This window comes from Chelonoidis abingdonii, chromosome 1 (assembly GCF_003597395.2).
Source record: "Chelonoidis abingdonii isolate Lonesome George chromosome 1, CheloAbing_2.0, whole genome shotgun sequence".
NCBI classification, from domain to species: domain Eukaryota; kingdom Metazoa; phylum Chordata; order Testudines; family Testudinidae; genus Chelonoidis; species Chelonoidis abingdonii.
Window position 1 is genome coordinate 302,506,302 of NC_133769.1, and position 7,128 is coordinate 302,513,429.

Genomic DNA, 7,128 nt, shown 5'->3' on the forward strand with positions numbered 1-7,128 from the left:
ATATATATATATATATATCATGATTTTTGGATTCACAGGTTTTAAAAATTGGGGTTGACAGTACTGTAACAGAGCTAGACTGTAAGCCCTACCTCCCACTATTATGTGGCTTCTGAGACTACATGTACACTACTGCCTCGGGGTGTGATTTCCCTGCTCATGTACATATACTTGTGCTAGCTCAATGAAAGATAGCACAGATATAAGTAGCAATAGCACAGGGAGTAACAGCAGAGGCCTGGCTGACCCATGTCAAGTACAAACTCACATGAAACTGGTGGGTATGTACTCAACATGGCTCAGCCATGCTTCTGCTGTTGCTACCCATGATTCCCTGGCTACCAGTACTATTTGTAGTTATGCCTGCTTAATGAAAGCCAGTGTGAGTATGTGTACATGAGAGGGGGACTCACACCCCTAGCTCATAGTATAGACCTAGCCTCTGTGATGGCTGGAAGGAGTAAGAAGCTTCCCCCTTATTTTCATGGCCTGCATAAGGGCTGTTCAGAATAGTAGCCCATGTATTTGGAGAGTGCAGAGGTTTTTCTGAGTAGTTCCCTGAGGGCTTGGCTACACTGGACAGTTGCAGCACTGGTGGTGGGTTTACAGCGCTGCAACTTACTCACCGTCCACACTTGCAAGGCACATACAGCACTGCATCTCCCTGGCTGCAGCGCTGGCTGTACTCCTGCTCTACCTGGGGTATAATGATTGCAGCGCTGGTGATGCAGCGCTGCTCCACCAGTGTGGCCACCAAAAGCGCTGTAATTGGCCTCCAGAGGTATCCCAGTATGCCTGTTCAGCCACTCTGCTCATCTCTTCTCACTCTACTGCCCTGGCCTCAGGTGACCCGCCCTTTAAATGACCCGGGAATTTTAAAAATCCCCTTCCTGTTTGCTCAGCGAGGTATGAAGTGCAATCAGTGAGTCTTTCCAGGTGACCATGCCTCTACGTGCCAAACGAGCCCCAGCATGGAGCAATGGCGAGTTGCTGGACCTCATCAGTGTTTGGGATGAGGAAGCTGTGCAGTCAGAGCTGCACTCCAGCCATAGGAATTACGATACCTATGGGCAGATATCAAGGGCCATGCTGGAAAGGGGCCATGACCAGGACGTAGTGCAGTGCAGGGTTAAAGTGAAGGAGCTGCGGAGTGCCTATTGCAAAGCCCGCGAGGGAAACCGCCGCTCCGGCGCTGCCCTCACGACCTGCCGTTTTTACAAGGAGCTGGACGCGATACTTGGGGGTGACCCCACTGCCAATCCAACAACCACGATGGACACTTCAGAGCGGGGCGGGGAGGGTGAATTAGAGGAGGGGAAAGAGGAGGAGGAGGGGGAGGAAACCGAGAGTGAGGGTTCTGGGGTAGGGGTAGACACCCCAGAGTCCCAGGAGGCATGCAGCCAGGCGCTCTTCTCAAGCCAGGAGGAAGGTAGCCAGTCACAGCAGCTGGAACTAGTTGGTGAAGGACAAGCAGAAGAGCGGGTTCCCGGTAAGCAGCTTTTAGTATCAGGATGCAAATGTTTTGGGGGAGGAAGGGATGTTAGGGCTGCATGCATGCATACCTAGATGTGGAATAGCCCATTGATGTGGTCTATCACGTCGCGGTAATTGGCCTCGGTAATCTCTTCAAAAGTTTCAGCCAGAGCGTGGGCAATGCGCTTGCCAAGTTTATAGGGAGCCACTGTGGTCCTTGTCCAGTCAGGCTAACGCATCCACGCCACTGTGTGCGCGAGGGGTGGGGGACCATTGCTGCACACAGGCAAGCTGCATATAGGGGCCAGGGCGGAATCCGCATTGCTGTAGAAGACCCCTCCTGCTCTTCCAGGTGACCCGCAGCAGCGAGATATCTTCCAGGATTAACTCCTGTGGAAAATGTTGGGAGACTGTTCAGTGTAGATGCCCCCTGCAGCAGTTTGCTTTCCCCAACGCACAGAAACCCCTGCACATCCCTGAAGCAATCAGTCCCCTTACTCACCATTTCGGGCTCCTGTGGGTTATGTGTGCGCTCTGTTTGGTATGGGAAAAGTATGCTAAAAGTGAAGACTGTAAACTCCTTCACTGTGTGGGAATAACTGTCTGGGTGAGATTATAAACAATGCTGCCTCTGTTAACTGTTGCCATTTTTGCTTTCGAAAAGTGTCCTTGACTACTCGACTGCCCGTATCATCGACTGCTCAGAGGCTACAAAACCTCAGGAAGAAGCCGAAAAAGCAAAGAAGACATGCTGAAAGCAGTTATGGATCACTCTGCCAGAGAGAGTAAAAAACTGCAGAGAGAAAAAACTGCAGGACTGGAGGGAAAGGGAAAGCAGGATCCACCAGAGAAATGCAGCGGCTAGAAGAAAAGCACAAAGCAGCTGATAAGCATCCTGGCGCGCCAAGCAGACTCTATCCAGTCACTCGTAGCCATGCAGGCAGAGCACTACCATGCGCCCAACCCCCCCCCCATCCCAAAGCTCTTTCCCTGTGCCCAATGTCAGCTCAAAAACCCCTTCCCCAGCATCCAGGTTCTTACCACCACCAGCTGCCCCCAAACCTGTACGTTCACCAACCAGCCCTGAGAACTACGACCCTTACCCTCTGCACTCAACCCCATCACCATGCAGTATTTTCATCCTGAAGTGCAGCAGTCATTGCACAGCACTCCAGACAGGACATATTCAAACCTGTGACTGTACAGTTCACCACCCACACCCCCTGCCCTTTTAGGTTCCCAAAATGTTGTGTGTGTGTCTGTCAGAAAGTTATTTTCTTTTCAATAAATGAATTCTTGGCTTTGAAAACAGTCTTTATTATTGCAGAAAGTGAAAGATACCATAGCCCAGGAAAGAAACAGGCACTGCAAATCATCATTTAGGAAAAACAGATTCCTACTAACATTGTAACCACTGCACTTCACTCCCGTGCAAGGCACCAAACATTACTGTTGGTTTTCAGCCTCAAATTCCTCCCTCAAGGCATCCCTAATCTTGTAGCCCTGTGCTGGGCCTCTCTAGTAGCCCTGCTCTCTGGCTGTGCAAATTTCAGCCTCCAGGCATGTTGAACCTCGGAGGTCCATTCCTGACTGAATGTTTCACCCTTCCTTCACAAATATTATGGAGGTACAGCACGCGGATATAACTGCAGGGATGCTGCTTTCCCCAAGTCTAGCTTCCCATACAGAGATCTCCAGCGCCCCCTTTTAAACGGCCAAAAGCACACTCCACAGTCATTCGGCACTGGCTCAGCCTGTAGTTGAACCGGTCCTTGCTCCTGTCAAGCTTCCCTGTATACGGTTTCATGAGCCAAGGCATTAACGGGTAAGCGGGTCTCCAAGGATCACAATGGGCATTTCAACGTCCCCTACTGTGATCTTCCGGTCTGGGAAAAAGTCCCTGCCTGCGCTTCCTGAACAGGCCACTGTTCCGAAAGATGCGTGCATCATGCACCTTTCCAGGCCAGCCTGTGTTAATGTCAATGAAACGCCCACGGTGATCCACAAGCGCCTGGAGAACCATAGAGAAATACCCTTTCCGATTAATGTACTCGATTGCTAGGTGGGGTGGTGCCAATAGGAATATGCAGTCCCCATCTATCGCCCCTCCACAGTTAGGGAAACCCATTTGTGCAAAGCCATCCACAATGTCCTGCACGTTCCCCAGAGTCACGTTCTTCTTAGCAGGATGCGATTAATGGCCCTGCAAACTTGCATCAACACGATTCCAACGGTCAACTTTCCCACTCCAAACTGGTTCGCGACCAATCGGTAGCTGTCTGGAGTTGCCAGCTTCCAGATTGCAATAGCACCCGCTTCTCCACTGGCAGGCAGCTCTCAATCTCGTGTCTTGCGCCGCAGGGTGGGGCGAGCTCAGCACACAGTCCCATGAAAGTGGCTTTCTCATCCGAAAGTTCTGCAGCCACTGCTTGTCATCCCAGACTTCCATGACGATGTGATCCACCACTCAGTGCTTGTTTCCCGAGCCCAAAAGCGGCGTTCCACTGTGCTGAGCATTTCCCGTGAATGCCACAAGCAATTTAGTCATACGCGTCAGAGGCGACTCGATATCATCATCGGACTCCTCACTGTCACTTTGGAGCTGAAGGAATAGCTCAACTGCCAAACGTGATGTGCTGGCGAGACTCATCAGCATACTCCTCAGCAGGTCGGGCTCCATTTCCCACAGAAATCGCACTGCACAGAAACCGTTGGGAGAGTCACAATGGTGCCAAAAGTGGACGAAAAAACAGTGACCGCTGGGATGTGAAGCGATGCATCACGGGGCGTTGGGACAGGAAGCAGAATGACCTGCATCCTTCCGTCCCCTTCCCACAACCCACACAGCCAAAATGGGACGAGGTACTCTGGGATAGCTGCCCACAATGCACCACTCCCAACAGTGATGCAAATGCTGCAAATGTGGCCGCACTGCAGTGCTGGTAGCTGTCAGTGTGGCCACACTGCAGCGCTTTCCCTACACAGCTGTACGAAGACAGTTGTAACTCCCAGCGCTGTACAGCTGCAAGTGTAGCCATACCCTGAGCCCCTGGAGGAACTCACTGGAAAAAAGTACGGTGAGGGATGTGGAGTAGATGGTACCTTACCAGAGACCCTCCCACAAAACCCCACTTCACTATGTACTGGCCAACAGAACTAGCCAATCATGGCATCACTTTTTAAAGTGACGTTGTAAATTACTGTGTCCTTAATATAACTTGGATGCTTCAGGAGACATTATGCCTCTCCTGTAGAATAATATTTTTATATTGATCCAGCATTTTACTGGAATCAAGAGGTTGATAAAATAAAAAATTAAAAAAATTCAGATTACATATTAAGTCAGATCTGTAACTCCCACATAGTTACCAGAACTTTACAGTTCTTAAAAGAACCTTCCTTAAAAATCTGACAAAAAAAATATTAAATCACAAATTCCTCTACATCACAGAACTGGAAAGTTGTATCATAGACATGGATATAATAGTTTAAAACTGTTCAGCTTTGTTTAAATTTTTCTTCCTCTAATGGCGTACTCATGTTCCCATTAGCTTAAATGGGAGCAAGCTCAACCCCTGTTATTTTATCCGAACCACAACAGGTCAAATTGTGGTATTCTGATTCCTGTTGAAAAGTGTCTTACACTGAGAGTAGCTCTGTTAGAATCAATAAAAATTTTGTTACAGGCCTCAGTACAAACAGGATTAGGCTGGAGGATCCAGAGGAATTTCAATAAAATGTATTATCTATCAGGCTCTTCTGTTTCTCTCTGTGCCACAGTGATGGAATCAACAGGACTACTCAAGGAGTAAGTACAACTCAATGTGAGTAAGTCTCACTGAATCTAGTCATACGTTTGACAGGATTATCCCCTCAATGGCAATGCTGCTGGAGTCTTCAGTATGGACATACTACAAAAATAAACTACCAAGGCAAAGATCTGAGGCCATTTTCTCTGCAAACTATATTTCAACCACCTTTCAACTAATTCATTAGATCAAAATTGCAATCACAGAACTCCAGCTCTCCTTTGCAGACACCAGTGATGAGATCAGAGAAGCAAACAATAATTTTAGACACAGCCTTCTTCATGAGCATCAGTATTTAATACGATTTCCACCACTGAAATATTTAGATACTGTAGTACTGAGAATCTGGGATGAAGTTTACAGTTTTATTTTCTAATACTCTGCTGACATCTTCTGGAATACTAACCTGTGGTAACTTTAAAGCAGGCTCGTTTTTCTGATAATGATGAATTCTTGTATTTGTCAACACTATTCACCATGCTGCTGTTTACAATACAAGGAAACATTTTAGTGTTGCTGGATCTCCTGAACATATTAACTTTAAGCCTCCTGATGTATTTCACATTCTTATTTTCTAATCTTCATTGATTTTACAGTGTTAGAATTACAGATCATAAAGATGAATGAGGAACAGAACTGGTGGTAGACGATCAAGTTTCAGGAGAGTCGAATATTGGAAGCATTGCTGAATCTTGAAAGATTTTTTTTTAAAGGCCCATCTCCTGGAGTCAAGTGATTACATGACAATCTCAGCCTTCATTTTTTTTAAAAAAAGAAACATAAGAATGGCCATACTGGGTCAAACCAAAGGTCTATCTAGCCCAGCATACTGTCTTCCGACAGTGGCCATTGCCAGGTCCCCCAGAGGGAATAAAAAGAACAGGTATTCGTCAAGTGATCCATCCCCTGTCACCCATTCCCAGCTTCTGGCAAAAAGAGGCTAGGTTCTCCATCTCTACCCATCCTGGCTAATAGCCATTGATGGACCTATCCTCCATGAAATTATCTAGTTCTTTTTTTAATCTAGTTCTTTTTTGAAAAAAGTAAGTTTTTTGCCCTTATGCATGCAGAGAAAACCTTGAAAATGTGACTTGAGTGAAGCCTAGCGGCTCATAAAACAGAATTCAAAGAAAAATAAGCCAACCTTTATTTATATTATCTTCTTTAAATTTTCCTAAAGATGCAAAAAAAAAAAAAGTAATTGTAAAAAAAAAATTATTTAGGTACATCAAAAGCGAGAAGCTTGCCAAAAAAGGTAGTGAGGCTACTAGATGACTAGGTGTTAAAGGGGCACTCAGAGAAGGCATGGCCATGGCAGAAAAGCTAAATGAATTCGTTGTATGGGTCTTCACTTCAGAGGATGTGATAGAGGTACTTACATCAGACTTATTCTTTTTGGGTGACAAACCTGGAGTGCCATCCTAAATTGATGTGTGAATAGAAGAGGTTTTAGAATAAATTGATAAACTAAATAAGACACCAGGACCAGATGGTATTCACCCAACAGTTTATATGCATCTTATCTAAGAAATTACAGAGCTGCTGCTAACTGTGGTATGTAACCTACCACTGCAATCAGACTCTTATCAGATAGTTGGAGGGTAGCTTACATATAACACCAATTTTTTAAAAAGTGTTCCAAAGGAGATCCTGGTGACCCTAACTTATGGTAGAAATTATATTAAAGAGCAGAATTTTCAGACACATAGATAAACACAATTTAGTGGAGAAGAGTCAACTTGGCTTTTGAAAAGGAAAATCATGCCACACTAATATATTAGAATTCTTTGAGAAAGTCAATAAGCATGTAGATCAAGCTGATCCAGCCCATATAGTGTGCTTAGAT